This window comes from Callithrix jacchus, chromosome 13 (genome assembly GCF_049354715.1).
Source record: "Callithrix jacchus isolate 240 chromosome 13, calJac240_pri, whole genome shotgun sequence".
In the NCBI taxonomy this organism is placed as follows: domain Eukaryota; kingdom Metazoa; phylum Chordata; class Mammalia; order Primates; family Cebidae; genus Callithrix; species Callithrix jacchus.
The window spans coordinates 43540578-43556494 of record NC_133514.1 but is presented as its reverse complement, the minus strand read 5'-3'; the positions used below and the strand labels follow the sequence as shown (position 1 = coordinate 43556494).

Here is a 15917-nt window from a genome sequence, read left to right as displayed (position 1 = left end):
AAATGTGGGTAACAACGGCTACCCACAAGAGCTCCAATTCCAAACAAGTGTTAATGTGATAACTGGGTTATGGGCTTGATTCCTTATTTTGAATATAAAACAAATGTGTTCGTTTTATATTTGTGTGTTGCTAATTTTTCAAAGGGCCTTTCGAAATAAATACTGAATGAAAGTCTGTTTGAAGGGCCCCTGCACCTTCCTGCCTAACCAGTTCTCCCACAGGCTTTCCTCATCGTTGCCTCCAAGGCTTTGCACAGCAGGCAGCTCCGCCAAGAACAGGTGCCCCTCCATGGCACAAACCTTCCAGAGCCTTCTAAAGCATCTGCCTTGGGGAAGCCATTGTTAAGCATTCCCACCAAAAAATCACTTTTCTGATCCTTGACTTCATTAGAGTCAGGGCCACACACATCAGCCCTTGGTTGTTTTTACATTGCTTTCTGCACGACTTATCTCTCCAACTACCTGAGGAACCCCATATTTCATCCTTTTTCTGTGTCCTTTGCAGTATGTGGCTCTGTATTCTGTAAATAGTAGGAGCTCAGTAGACATTGGCTGATTGATTAATTGTGAATGGGCCCATAGGTCAGGAGATAATCCACAAGAAAGAAGAAAAAATTCCATGATGGAACACTTGACACACACTTTACAACTTATCACGCACCTTCACAAACAAGATTTCATCTCAAGCCCCTTAACAGCGCAGAGAGACAGACGGGTCAGCAATTATAGTCCTTGATTAAAACCATGATAATTAAGTTTTAGAAAGTCTAAGGCAAAGTTGTGAAAGTCACGCGTAGCAGAACTGGGGATAGAATCTCCACTTCTAACACAGAGCACTTGTTGGCAAACGCATCTGTGTTTGAGAACTGACCATGAAGTCAGCAGCAGACCACTTGAGAAGACAGGAGGACATCTGACAAAGTAAATGTCAATGTTATGCACCATGTCCCACTATCCCAACCCTCAACTCTTGCCTCCGCCGTGGCACTGAGTGAATAATGGCCCCCCTCAAATTCACATCAGCCTAGGACATGCAGTGTTATTTGGAAACGGGGTCTTGTACGTGAAATTAGTTAAGAACATGTCATATTGCATTATACTGGGTCATAAATCCAATTACTGGTGTCCTTAGAAGAAGGGGAGAGAACACACCGAGATAAACACAGAGGAAAGGGCCAGGTGTGGTGGTTCACACCTGTAATCCCAACACTTTGAGGAGCCGAGGTGGGAGGATCACTCAAGGCCAGGAGTTCAAGACCAACCTGGGAAACTGCAAGATCCCATCTTACAAAATTGTAAAATTAGCCAGGTATGCTGGTGCATGCCTGCAATCCCAACTACTTGGGAGGCTAAGGCAGGAGGATCCCTTGAGCCTGGGAGTTTGTGGCAGTGAGCTATAATCATGCCACGGTATTCCAGCCTGAGTATCAGAGCAAGACCCCATCTCTAAAAATAAGAAATAAAAATGAAAAGATAGAGGCAGAGATTTCTGCAGGACAGTTGCCAATCCGCCAGTATCTATGAGAGAGGCATGGAAGATTCTCAGTCAGACTCCCCAGAGGAAGGCCCTGCCCATGCCTCAGTTTCACACTTCTAGCCACCAGAACTGCCAGAGAATAAATGTTCTTTGTTGAAGACACCCAGTTTGTGGCAATTTGTTACAGCAGCCCTAGGAATTTAACAGTGTCAGAACTTCATACTCAAGCAATGCCTCTGACTTTATTTCCCTGAAGACATTACCAATGCTGGCTGCACACTCAAAAGAGCCCTTCCCCACTCTTTTTTATTACGCTTACTCAAATCTGTCCTTGAACCTATGGTATCACTTACCACTTACCACGCTGCATTAAGATACGTGGTCTACACATTTGACTCCCCCAGTAGATCCTGCTCTGTGTTGGGGAAGGTGTCCCTGTCCCCCAGTGCTTCACAGATGCTCACTACCGTCTTCTGAAGGGATGCTGTGGAGCCAGATTACAGTGTCACAGAAGATCAACTTTCCCAGCCGTGTCTCTGTCAAGTACCAGCTGTGTGATCACAGTCAAGTTACTTAATCTCTGTTTGTTTGCTTCTCTGTGAAGCGGGGACGGTGACAACTCCTGCCTTCCTCAGGGCTTGTGAAGATGAAAAGTCACTTGCATCTGTAAAGCGTTTAGAACATGTGGAAAGCCCCTGATAAAAGCCCACCACGATATTTACCCTGACCAGAACGGCAGTGCTCCCTGGCTCCAGACCCAGTAATGGTTACAATGCTGAAAAATAAGACATCATCTCAAGATATGTGGGAAACAGCTAGGAATAGCCTTTAGGGACGCAGCATTTTAATCTCAGGTCTGACCACTTTGGGCAAGTCATGGTAATTCCTTATTTTCACCACGTATTAAGAAGGGTTTAGATCAGATTGATTCCTCTCCACCTAGACTCTAGGATGTTTAGGAATTTGTGAAAGTGACACTCAGTTTCTCAAGCTATGCAGCATATTTCAGATCTAAATGAAAGCCTTTATATTAAGAGTAATGACCCAAATAACACTGAGCAAATGCCAAGCTTCTCTACGTTTAGAGGGAATTATCTTAACTCCACATGAAAACACTGTTTACTTAATACTGACTTGTAATTTTGGTCAACAGTTACTTATGTTTTGCTACAATCAAAGTATATTTAAAAAAAAAAAAACAGGTAAAACTGAATCACCCTTTTACTTAAAAGTGCTGTTTCCCAAACAGATCATGTTTTTCCCAAAGCATATGACCCATGGGTGAGAAGATAAGAAAAGGGTGAAAAATGGAGTCTCAATGGATTTTGTGAACATTGAAGTCCTTTCTGTCTCTAGCGCTCAAGGGATTACTGAAAATTTCTCTAAGGCAATTGACTATAACAATTTATTTCTCATTTAATTTTGCTCTGTGGTCCCAAGGGAAAAATGTCTTCCAGGAGAAGAAAAAAATGGAAGATCCAAGTAAGGATGCTAAAGAGAAAAGCACGTGAAGAGAAAATTTCAACAGCTGACAATGTCAAAACAGAAGACAGAAATGAATTTGGGTGTCTGAAACAACAGCAGCAAAAGTCCAATGGCCTGAAGTGGAAATGGCAACAGCAGACCTTGGAAGTAAAATAACCCTTCACTGCCTCTGTACGGAAATTTGGAGTTACTATGAATGGGGGTGGGAGCAGGGTTCATGTGTGGTCAGGGTGTGGGAAGTCAGGAACAAGTTTTCTCTGTTTCGGAAGCCGTGCACTGGTGATATTCAGGGCAGATGTGAATGCTCGTCTCCATCAGGTATCACTGGGGTGCAAACCTGTCACAGCCCCTGGGAGCAGAGAAGATGAGTAGGAACTGAGAGGCAGGTGGAAGACAGTGTTACAATCTTTGAGAACACAGGGTGCTGGTGGAGACAGTATGAGTAATAATTCACATGCAGAACGTGCTTTGGAAACAAAATGCCAAAGATGACTTATATCAGTTGGGTCTTATGATAACTCTATATGATAGATATTATTACTAACTCCCTGAAGCCTCTGACTGCTAGACTCAAGCAATCCTCTAGCCTCAGCCTCCTGAAGGGCTGGGGCGACAGGTATGCACCTGGCTAATTAAAAAACAACAACAACTGTAGACACAGAGTCTCATGATGTTGCCCAAGCTGGTCTTGAACTCCTGACCTCAACTGTTCCTCTTGCCAGCCTCCCAAAGTGCTGGGTTTACAGATGTGAGCCACTGCACCCACTCACCCAGAACAGCAGTGCTCCCTGGCTCCGGACCCAGCAATGGCTTCAATGCCCCAAAATAAGATACCATTTCTTATTCTCCAGACAACATCTCTCAATCCTTAGGTATAAGTCTGTGCAAAAGAAAGTTGATTAATATAATTACCAACATACACTCTTTTTTTCTTTTTTTTGAGACAGAATCTTGCTTTGTCACTGTCACCCAGGCTGGAGTGCAATGGTATAATCTCTGCTCACTGCAACCTCTGCCTCCCAGGTTCAAGCGATTCCCTTGCTTCAGCCTCCTGTAGCTGGGATTACAGGTACATGCCACCATACCCAGATAATTTTTGTATTTTTAGTAGAGACGGGTTTCACCATGGTGGTCAGGCTGGTCGTGAACTCCGACCTCATGATCTGCCTGCCTCGGCCTCTCAAAGTGCTAGAATTACAGGAGTGAGCCACCATGCCCACCCACTCCAGCATATGCCCTTAAAGCTCCTGAGAAGTGCTGGGGATGAATTCCATGCTGTGTACAATAGATCAAAATGCATAATGGAAATTATATATTTGCCTATAAACATAAACGCAGTGCAACAAAAGCATCAACTATCACTTTCAAAAAGTAAGACGATTTTATTGCTTTTTCTGTTAACTGATTTGCTTTTATATTATACTGAATAACTTATAGAAAAATGGTTTGATAAATAAATCATTGCTAGATCTAGGTTTTCAAAACCCAGGAAACAGCAGAAGAAAAAGTTTTCCAAGAGACCTTTGTTAAAGAATGCAAACAGCTGCCTCTTGCTCTGAAATCCAAACACCTTCCCCACTGTAAACTGTCCTCATGGTTATCAGCAGCACCAGAGCCTGAGGGAAAAGAACTGTGCACCTGACCAGAGTGACAAGGACCATCTTGAGTCGCTACAAATACAACACTAGCTTGAGCCCAGTAATCTCTGTTTGCCACTGTAAGCCTTCCCTAGGAGCTCAGACGTAAGTGCAACATTCATTATTACAACCTGAGCAGATAGAAAATAATCTGTATCCAAATAGCTAATTGTAAAGTGGCCATGAACCCCGTTGTCTCTGACCATTAGCGTGAGACACTAAATGGCTATTAAATGAAGGGATTCAGATCCCATTGCTGGATCATTTCACGAAGTCCATCCTTTCTGCTAATAGATACTCTCCCAATGGGAAGCACAATTCCAGTAGCCACAGTGTTCCAAGGTTACGTAAAAGCTGGTGTAGGCCAACTCTCCCATGGCTTAGTAAGTTTTTCTGAGAGGAATGTACCTAGGAAATTGGTATCCTCCTCTCTCACTTCTACGGCCTCCAGCTGGTAAAATCCATTCATGTCCCCAAGCCCCAGCTCCAATGCCAACTCTTCAGGAACACATTCCCTGACCAGAGCCCCTTGGCAAGATCCACTTGCTTTTTGTCTCCATGGTTCTTTGTGCAGGATGTTAATAAATACTTATGCTGTGATATGACAGCTCCTCTTTATACAGTGTCAATCTCCCATACATTACAAATTTCTTTAAGGCAACACTGCACTGTTTCCTCAGTGCCAGGATATGACGCTTGGCAAGTCACAGTACACCTCCTATCTACCATCTCATTTAATGTTTGCCATGGCCCAGTGAGGAAAGTGAAATATGATTACGGCCTGCCTGATTGAGAAAACCGGGGCTCCAGGAGATCAATTATTTGCCCAGGGTCCTACAGCTAAGGACTAAAAAAAAAAAACCAAAAAACTAGACTCAGTCCCAGCTCTTAGCAGCTTGCAAAGTTTTCATGACATCTTTTGCTTCCAATAAGCTCTAAAGGCTGCTTCACCAAGGCAGTAAAGACAGATCCGCAGTGCTCCAGATTAGTCTGTGTATGAACAGCTCGTTTTGTGACACCAAGAGGCATGTTTAGAATTTGTTAGGAACACCAGCCCTGATGCTCACAACCTTTGCTTATAGGCAGTTCTGAAAAATACACAAGTGGAGGTTTTGTAAAGTTTCTTCAGTGATCATATATTAATTTTTAAGAAGAAAAGAAAACCATCATCTACATGGCAGCAGCAGGACAAGATCACAAGCACGCGAATGGGGTGGGGTAGGAATTTTATGCCCGCAGCCTACTCTTAACTCAAAGGGCGAGGAGTTTCTCTTTAATCTGCAGTGTTTATCAGGAGGAGCCTCTGCAGCTGCTGGATATGAATATTCCTCTCATTAGGAAAAGTAACCCCTACTGGGAAGAAGGAATGTTTATTTCATCAGCCCTTGCCTTGGCCTGGCCGAAATAAACCCTTTGCTTGGACTTGACACCCTCAAAGCAACTTTATAATTGTCATTTGTCTTCCCAAGCAAATGTTCCTTCAGGGAGAGGGGTCGAGAAGCCTGGGTATTTTTATTTACAAGATATGCACACTCTTCATTATAAATTAACAAACAAGGCATTCTGTTTTACACAGCAGAGGGAAAATAAAATATATAAAAAGTGAAGTATCTAGTATTTCCGACAGCATCTGCCCCTGAGGTCCTGTCTTCTTAATACTTTATCATGTCGTGGTCCTGTCTCCCCTCACCCAGGCTTGCTCTCTGTCTTACAACCTCTGTGTATTCTCACTGTTTGTGGCCCCAGTGCAATGTCATCAAAAACTCCTCCAAGACTACATGGGCAAGTTCTGGCAGGAAAAAAAAATACCTTGATATATATTATAATATCTGTAATATTTAATGAGAACTAGTTCTCACCCAGTTTTTCTAGGAATCTGGACTAGACTACAATTCCTACACCTGCAAAGTTCTCGGCACACAGAAAAAATCGTCTAAGGATATCACATGGTGCCAGATACTCACATTTTCTGACCGGAGCCTCTTGGCAGGACACCCTCCGTCCCTGGGGTGAAGCATGTAATATGGTCGGACTTTGCTTGCATGTTTTCGACTCTGAGAAGGAAAAGCAGAAACAGATACTGTAAAAGAGAAGTTATTTCAAATCCTTTGAAATCTGGCAGTGCCTGCAAATGCAAGAATTGTATTGTCAGTAGAAGACGCTTCTGCAAACTCCTGTGAGTGTAGGGTATAGTTTCAGAGAGGTTAAGCGGTTTGCCCCAAGTTCTAAAGCCAATGTAATCTCATGATGGGAAAACACAGTAATGAAGAAGGTGAAGGCAGTGGGATCATTTAGCCTAGAGTGGATGATATACTATATTTAATCTTCCGCAAAATAAAAACAGAAAAACGAAAGAAATAACATAAGGATCAATTGTGATGGGAAGAGGAACAGTGATCACTCTCACTGCTGCTGCCCTGCCCTCAGGGTCTGGGGACAATGCCTCCCTGGGAGCCTGGTACACCTCACCCTCAGTAGAAGGCTTTTCTGATGGCTCTCCCATACCCAAGTTATTAATAAGCTATCAGAAGGGATAGGATTCTCTAAGGTCAGATATCATGAGCAAACTGAAGAGAATTGTATGTCAGTCTGGGGCCTGACCACAGCCTAAGCTACCTGCCAGCAGATGATGCAGTTGAGCAAATAAAGACCCGTGTTCTTCGGAATTAGCAGGATTGTTGATTTCTGGACACACTGAGGTTCATGCCCAGCATGGAGAAACTGATGCCCTCTTTGTTGCCTATTTCCCCTTCTTTGCTCAACTGAGAGTCCACCCAGATGCCCACCACTTTTAGAGAATACAGCAGTTCTAATTTCCAAGTTTCTAACTGAGGCAGGATGGCAGAGTGAAAAGAACACTAAGAAAATCTTCAGACATTCAGAATCTGGGTTCCAGCTCTACCACTTCCTAGCTGTGTGATATTAGGCCAGTTTCTTATTGGAATGTGTTTATAATCACAGTAAGTCTCATTTTCTCCATGCACAAAATGAATATCACAATTTTGTTAGGGTGTCATAAGAATCAAATGAGACATTGCATATGAAAAATTGTAATCTGCATAATGTTAAAGATTTCTCGCTGTTGACTGTATCAACTCTTCAATCCATTGTTCCCTAATTCCAATCCCCCTTCCCTATTCCTTTACTCAGGTTATTTCCTTCTTTTCAAGGCTTTTGTTCCACTGCGGCTTTATTTACAGTTGCATCCTAGCCTGTCTCCTAGATGGTGGTTTACTTTTATCAATCAGCCATGAAGGCAAAGTGATTTCCAGAGAAGACACAGCAAGTTGCTTCTTGTTTACAGGATAGATTGTAAATCCTTCCTGTCCAATTTCCGCATTCATTACTTTCTTAATTCCTTTATTCTCTTCCTAGAACAAAAAGACCAGGCTTCTGGACAATCCCTGAACACTTTTAAGGCCTTTAAATGGGTTGAAAAGTGCCAATGAAACATGAAAAATTTTTACAGACGTGTAGAAGTAGTGAAATGTGACTTGGAAATACATTGTCAACACTTGTAGCACTATTTCTAGGTTACATAGGTTTTAATCAAAGCTCATCTGAAGGATTTTTGTTTGTTTTCTGCCTAGAAGATTGTTATGAGAAAAAGCTGTAGATGTATGTCAGATGAGTCAACATCATTGTTCAGCTTCCACATGAAAATGACAGTGCAGGCGTATATTGTTCTCTTTGCAAATAAATTTGCAGCTTGCTAACAACTGCACATATTTTCTCCCATTTTGCTGAGGGTATTTTGGAGGTAAGGAAGGAGTCATGGTTATATTGGGACGACTGCTGCAGTGAAAAGAATAAAAAGGAGCGTTTAACCTGCAAGATGCTGAACGTGGACACAGCCTGGGCTGGTGAAAAGGCACACAGACGATAATTGATGGAAAAACAAGTGGTAACAATGTGAGCTCAAATGTGGCTGACGTAGACTTTCAACTCTGCATTTGTTACCAGAGAAGAACTTCCTTTCACATTCCCTGCATTATCAATTTCTTAAAGCTCTGGATTTCCAGAGAATGAAATTACAGCAAAACTGGAAATCTCATCACACAGTCTGGTTTCTGGCTGTTTTTGTTTTCCCCTCTTAAGGTATTCCATTGCTTTTAAAAAGGCTTTCTAGTAAAGGCAGAGTTCACTGAGTTATTTATTTAACTACAGTTAGACAAACTAGTAAAAAGTCGTTGGCTGAAAAGAAAGGGAAAATAAATTCCAAGCTCTGCCATGAAGCCATTAGTGATGTGAGATGCTGGGATTTGAGGCTTATCAGTGATTTTGATCATTACAGGCCTGTTTTCCTCCCTCACGGCCCCCACCCCAGTTTTGGCGGGAGAGGGAATGGCTATACCTGCAGTAGTGCCCTAGCCTAGGGTTATGGGTGACGGAAATCAGAGCCTTGGCAAATGCCTCCTGCATCTGGAATGACGGTGGAGGCATCCCTGATCATCATTTAGCAGCATTCATTTTGCCTGGACATCTTTTTTCCCTCTCTTTGCTTTCTCCAGGGTGCCGGGACCAGATCCAATGCCTTCCCTGCTAACAACTTCCAGCAGGAAGTGAAAATCTGCAGACTTCTCAGTGGGAGGAATGTGCAGTCATATTCCCGGTTAGTCTGACTCAAATCCAAAGTTGATTCCAAATTATTTTGGTTGACAAAGGGAAAGAGGTTCCCTGAAGATTGTCCTGGGATTTTTACAGCTTGCCTTGCCTCCAACCTAGGCCTATGACACCTAAGGATGGAGACCTGCCATGGAGCCCTTTCCTTTCTTTCTTTCGTGTGTGTGTGTATGTGTGTGTGTGTGCGCGCGCATGCCTGTGTGTGTGTGACAGTCTTCTTCTGCCACACAGGCTGAAGTACAATGGCACAATCTGGGCTCACTGCAACCTCCGTCTCCCAGGTTCAAGTGATTCTCCTACCTTGGTCTCCTGAGTAGCTGGGAGACTGAGCTACTCACCACGCCCTGCTAGTTTTTGTATTTTTAGTAGAGACAGGATTTCACCATGTTGGCCAGGCTGGTCTCGATCTCCTAGCCTCAAGTGATCAGCCCACCTCAGCTGCCTTTTCCTTTCTTCCCAGCTTTCTCACCTCTCTTTCTAGATGAAACTCTGAGACACTTAGAGTGTCTTCCTCTAACTGGCTCCTCTCTACCCTGTACCTACTAGAAAGTCTTTGAGATTTGGCACAGTAATCTCATTCCTTTCAATTTATTGTAAAAAACACTTTGGGAGGCCGAGGCGGGTGGATCACGAGGTCAACAGATCGAGACCATCTTGGTCAACATGGTGAAACCCCGTCTCTACTAAAATTACAAAAAATTAGCTGGGCACAGTGGTGCGTGCCTGTAATCCCAGCTGCTCGGGAGGCTGAGGCAGGAGAATTGCCTGAACCCAGGAGGCGGAGATTGCGGTGAGCCGAGATCGCGCCATTGCACTCCAGCCTGGGTAACAAGAGCGAAACTCCGTCTCAAAAAAAAAAAAAACAAACAAATGAACAAAAACTTTCCTACAACAAGAAAGTGAAAATTAATTGAAGCAAGATATCCATTGCAGCAGTACCTAAATAGGAACAAAAAATTAGGGAGACAATTGCAGATTCAACAAGAGAAGGCTGGTTAAAGCAGCTGTGGCATGACCTATATTAAAAGGAGATTTGGGGACAAAAAACCCTTTATCTATACACACACACACATACACACACACACACACACACATATATAAAGGTTTTTAATGTATATTTTATATATACATATATGCATACATACATATACAATGAATGCTGAAAGAAAAATGCTAAACTCAAAACTACACAGATACTATGATTACAATGACATAAAAGTGCGTAAGTAGATAATACAGGTAGAAAAGAAAAAAATAACGATTTATGAGGCTATGGGGAGTATGAATGGTTTTTAGTCTTTATTTTCATAACAAATTTGTTTGTAACATTCATGTAATAACTATAATTTTACAATGCTTAACCCATTTTGATTTCACATTATGTGTACTTTTTACCCACAATTATTGTAATTAGTAAAAAGCATCACTGATCAGAAATGCTTTTAATGTATACTGGTATAATCGACCACATTTTCATCTACCCTCGTTAATGTCTTGTTAACATTTAGAATGCATTTTTGTTTCATTGCAGTACTTGGTATTAGATGAGCCTTCTTAACCCAAGAGCAACGCATGCTACTTAAAATTTTAAAACTTCCTTTTGGTACATGTAAATGCCAGGGTACTTACATGTCACTTTCACTTCCTGTGTATGAATAGAGACTAGAGGATGGGGAGGCCTAAGCTATCCACACAACTACACTGAGAAGGGCTGGAGGAAAAGAGACGTCTGACACTGGCTCTTACATCCTCCAAATAAACATAAGCAACAACACATCCTTATGACTTTCGCCCAGATTTATTAGTACCCAAAATTTCCACTGCTTTTAGGAGTCTGAAATGGCCAAGTGAAAAGAATTTTAAGAAAAACAAAATACCCACATGTTAAATGTATACGTTACAGAGTTTCAGGAGGAAAAAAGAACCATTACTTTAAGGGAAAAGACATGAAAAAGAAATAACAATCTCTTCCAATTGCACTGAGAGTCAATCCCAGGTTCTTTTTTGCATTATTATTTGCATTTTGAGCAAAAGTCATTACTTGCATTCAAACCACATCAACTTTAAGCTTCCCAGATCGACCAGAAATTACCAACTCCTCCATTTTAATTAAAGCCTTTGCCCCCAGTCCTAGGCATTGTGCGGGGACAGACCTATATGAAGATTAGTTTCTTTTGCTGGAACAATCTCTTGGCATGCAAAGAAATCGTCTAAAATGGAAATTCAGGCCAGTCTTCTCTTTGGGGGAATAAAGAACAAGACAAACCTCTATGTCAGATGTATCGCTGTGAAAGGAAGAGGCGAAACGCATAGAAATAGAACGGCTTTGCGCGCCACCTAAACAACCATCTTCCATTGTCACACGTGCCTCAAAAAATTCACAACTCAAATATGCTTCCAACAAGGCTACTGATTTCTGGTCCCATAAAATGTGGAGATAACAAAGCAACCGTGTATTTGCACAATGCTTCAGGCAGTCTTCAAAGTCCTTTCACGCTCATCAACTCGTTTCATCCCGGAATCACAGTTGTGAGGTTGGCAGGAGAGGTGCTATCTCAAATAAGCTTAAAGATCCATTCCTGATTTCCTAGATAAGTCTTCCACCATCTTATTTCATCACAGGCATCTAATTATACCTCTTCTAGAAACCAGCTAAAATAAGCCAAGGACCTCAATAAAACAGGAAAACCTGGAGCAAAGAGTGATTCTCACATGCCACCACATTTGAGGTCATTCCAGAGAGAAGAGGAGCCAAAAGGGAAAGGACAGCAAACACCAATGTCTAGCTCACTGGGATTCCTGTGAAACAACGGGCTGATGTGAGATGAGGGGCTCCATCACACAGGATGAACGAGAGGGCATCCTGGCAGAACGCCAGGTGGCATCCCTTCACTGAGGGCCCCAGGGATGAGCCCTGGAAAAGGTGCAGTGTGGCCTCACTAGGAGGGCAGGGTTAAATACAGACAAGCCACACAGAAAACTACAAGTGCTGGGGATTCCCTCTAATGAATGGAACTCTTTTCCAAACTGATGTATCTTCCCTTAATTCTCAGGGGAAGAACATTGGGCACAGAAACTCCCTGTGATGGGCCAACTAAAACTCTAGGAAGGGAAAACTGGTCCCTAAAGGAAGGCTTCACCAACATAGGGAAGGAAGAAGTCAAACTCCTCTGCTGGAACACCCCGAGGTGCCAGGCCTGACCTCCTGCCCAGGCCACTGGGCTACTGAAATGGTCTTTAATTAAATCCTAGTGCTAACATACATCAGAAGATCCTAAAAGGATTTAGGTAGATGATGGAAAGATCCAAAGCCAACCACACATAGAGGGGACACATGGCTGGCCTTAATAACCTTCTGCTCAGCCAAAGATGGGTGACATCTATAAAAAATTATGAAAAAAAAAATGAAAGAAGACTTTTGAGAAACTATCAAGGAAATCAAGCAATTGTTTATGCAATAGTTACTACAAGACATAGAAGTTTTTAATGGCACATGTTTTATGTCATTTAATTCAGGAAAATATCAACAGCGTAAAAGCTAAAAGACAAGATAAGACAACAGATTGAGATAAGATATCGGTGTCTGAGTTAATACAGAATGGGAATTTAAAACATCACAGCTTAATTTTGAAGGTCTTTCAGTTTAATAGCAGAATCAACACTGCAGATCTGTGTAGAGGTCAAGATAGAGACAATTTCTAGAATCCATAGAAATAGAATAAAAAATAAAATAGGAAAAAAAGAAACTAAAGATCTTATACATGAAAGACCAGAACAAATGTAACGTGGTTTTAATGGCAGAATAAACAGACAAATACATAGAATATAATAAAAAGCTCCAAAATAGGTTCAATAATTTTGGGACCAAAAGAAAAACTAGGAAAATATATTTAACCTTGTGATGGAAAAGTTTTCTAAGCAAAGAAAGAAAAAAATGCAGGACTGATGAAGCTGGCTACCAAAAAATAAATAAATAAGTGTTTTCAATCTGAAATACTTTTCTATAAGAAGCAACCCACAAAATAGGAAAAATATTTGCAGTGTGTAAAAGAAAATGGCTTAATATGTTTGAGATCAAAAGTGTCCTCCCAAATTTATTCAGAAAGAATCTTAAAATAGACAAAGGACACAAATAGAAATTATAGAAATACTAATAGTTAAACGACTTACAAAAGGAAATTCATCCAAAAGCTACCTTACAATTTTTTGATTTAAAAAAATGTGTTTCTTTCACCCAGCAAATTGGCTAGGATTGACAAAATATACATATCCATATTGGGGAAGATGCAGAAAAAGCTAGCCCTTGTGCACATAGATAATAGGCATGTAAATTGATACGAGCTTCCTGGATGGAAATTTTGCAATATATATCCGGAGCAAAAACTTGTTTGATTCAGCAATCCTACTTCTATGAATTTATTCTAAGGAAGCAATCAGAGACCTGTAATGCCATTTATGTATAGTAAACACGGGAAAATAAGCTAAATGCCCTAAAACAAGAAGGATAAATACTATAAAATATCCATAGATACCAAAGAGCCATTGGCAAGCATAATAATATTCAAATATATATATATAAAATAAAATTTAAAAGGTAGTTTTCAATCAGAATGCAAATTTTTAAATAAAAATGTATATGTCTCTGTATGCATATTCAAGGAAAGGTCCAGGAAGAAATATACCAGAAGATTAGCGTTGTTTATATGGATTACAAGTGATTTTAAATTTTCTTATTAATGCTTCCTTGAAATTTCAGATTACTTAGAAGACCAAATCATTCCAATGATAGGAATGGAAAAAATAATTATTTTAAAGATTCATTCTAATACTGATGATGTATCATTCAAATAGTCCTACCTTAAGATGAGGAAAATATGTCCAGAAAGACCAAGAGATTTTCTCAAGATCTGACAACTTACAAGTTCTCAGCAAACAGGGATTATATCTGTTGGCTTCACTGTTACATCCCCCAGATCTATCACAACGCCTGACACATGGCTGGTGCTCAATAAAGATTCATCAGTTCAGTGATTGAACACGTGCAGAACAGAATAAGTCAACCTCGGAACAAGAAACCAAGACCCCTGATGAATGAAGACCATTGTGTAAAAGTGTTGCGTACATTTGAAATCACTGTTGTTATAGATCTTTTTGCATTCAAAAGATGAGACTGAAAGCCTCACACATATACTGCCGTCTCTAAACTCCATGAGTGCAGTGCAAGTCACAGAGGAGGGAGGGAGCCCGCAGACCAGAGACAGTCCTAGGCGGCAGGGCTCACAGGCATTTGACAAAGTGCACGGTGGAGGAAAACCGCTCAGGAGGTGAGCTGATGAAGACTGCAGTTGAAGCACAAGCGCTGAAGAAACTGAGGGTCTGCTGCAACTGTGCAAAAGTAGAGATTCAGGGCGGCAGTTGCCTGGCTGCAGAGTCCACGGCTCATACAGAGGCAGCGTGTTGAGGAAGAGAGGTTTGGGACAAGGCAGAGTTCACTGCTCCACTGTCTCCAAGAATCAGAGATCCATCAGACACCAGCTTGGTAAAGTGCCCTTTAACCTGTGGTCAGATATGCAGGCTTCTGTGGCTAAAGGTGCTATGCCTTTGCTTTTAATTATAGGGTGGTGGATATTTGTTTTGTTCTGGACTGAATTGTATTGCAGCCCTAATCCCCAGTGACTGTATCTGGAAGCAGAGTCTACAACAAAGTAATTAAGGTTAGGTGAAGTCATAAGGGAGGGGTCCTAATTGATAGGACTGGTGTCTTTATATGAAGGGGAAGAGACACCAGAGATTGTGCTCTCTCACTCTCTGTCCGCATGCATAGAGAAAAGGCCATGTGAGGATACAGTAAGAAGGCAGCTGTCTACACACCAGGAGAGAGCCCTCACCAGAAACCAACCCAGCTGGCACCTTGATCATGGACTTCTAGACTCCAACACGGCAACAAAGTAAATGTCTGTTGGTTAAGACCCCAAATCTGGCATCTTGTTATGACAGCCGAGGCTGACTAATAACATGCCATCCATCTACACTAGATGTTCTCCTGGGGTCTTTCTTCTGCTACACAGCAATAAATTCAATTTCCAAATGCACAAAGGGTAGCCTCAATGTTTCCAGAATTAGGTCACTTTGTTTCTTCTAAAATATATTTACAAGAGCATTTAACATGAGGAACACTTATCATAAAAAGTATTGGAAAAAAGCAAACTTTTGTTGGAGAAAAAAATCACATACAGGGGGATGTGCGGTGCCCGTGATTGTGGAAGCATGTTTGTAATCATCTATGTGGCTGTCTGCCTACACAAGTGACTACATCAATGCATTACAATTCTAAATAAAAGTCCTGCAACTCAAAAAATTAAATTACCACCAAAGCCTGGAGGGACAGTTTTCTCTGGCGTTCAGTACAGAGCTAAATATGTCTCCATGATGTCTGTGCATTTTAAACAGAATCATATGAGAAATAAAAGAACACAGGCTCATCTAGGCCTCTCTTTTGCTGTCTGGGGAAAAAAGTGCTATTTCCCCAGAAAGCCCTTGAAGAGAAGTTAAAAGTTAGGGACAAGGGAAAGAATTAAGCCAGTGCGATCAGTGATTACAGTCAGAGAAGACTGGGTAATGTGAAATAGCAAAGTTATCAAATCCTTCCGAAAATGCGGAAGTTTAAACAACACGAGCCAATCCTGGGCTACAGT

The 15917-nt window shown here is 41.5% G+C and overlaps 4 pseudogenes across 4 annotated transcripts in view; all 4 read right to left on the bottom strand.

Annotated features, from left to right (window-relative positions):
- LOC144578979 (zinc finger protein 362 pseudogene) overlaps nt 1–15917 on the bottom strand; it is a 156882-nt pseudogene that overhangs the window by 52773 nt on the left and 88192 nt on the right. Inside the window, exon 3 of the transcript XR_013525676.1 lies at nt 6564–6653. The product of XR_013525676.1 is annotated as a zinc finger protein 362 pseudogene (transcript). The remainder of the gene's footprint in view (nt 1–6563; nt 6654–15917) is intronic.
- Nucleotides 1–15917, bottom strand: part of LOC144578978 (cytochrome P450 3A21 pseudogene) — a 153425-nt pseudogene that overhangs the window by 49316 nt on the left and 88192 nt on the right. The window contains exon 3 of the transcript XR_013525675.1: nt 6564–6653. The product of XR_013525675.1 is annotated as a cytochrome P450 3A21 pseudogene (transcript). The remainder of the gene's footprint in view (nt 1–6563; nt 6654–15917) is intronic.
- LOC144578981 (speedy protein C pseudogene) overlaps nt 1–15917 on the bottom strand; it is a 153425-nt pseudogene that overhangs the window by 49316 nt on the left and 88192 nt on the right. The window contains exon 3 of the transcript XR_013525679.1: nt 6564–6653. The product of XR_013525679.1 is annotated as a speedy protein C pseudogene (transcript). The remainder of the gene's footprint in view (nt 1–6563; nt 6654–15917) is intronic.
- Nucleotides 1–15917, bottom strand: part of LOC144578980 (5'-nucleotidase domain-containing protein 2 pseudogene) — a 141954-nt pseudogene that overhangs the window by 37845 nt on the left and 88192 nt on the right. The window contains exon 3 of the transcript XR_013525678.1: nt 6564–6653. The product of XR_013525678.1 is annotated as a 5'-nucleotidase domain-containing protein 2 pseudogene (transcript). The remainder of the gene's footprint in view (nt 1–6563; nt 6654–15917) is intronic.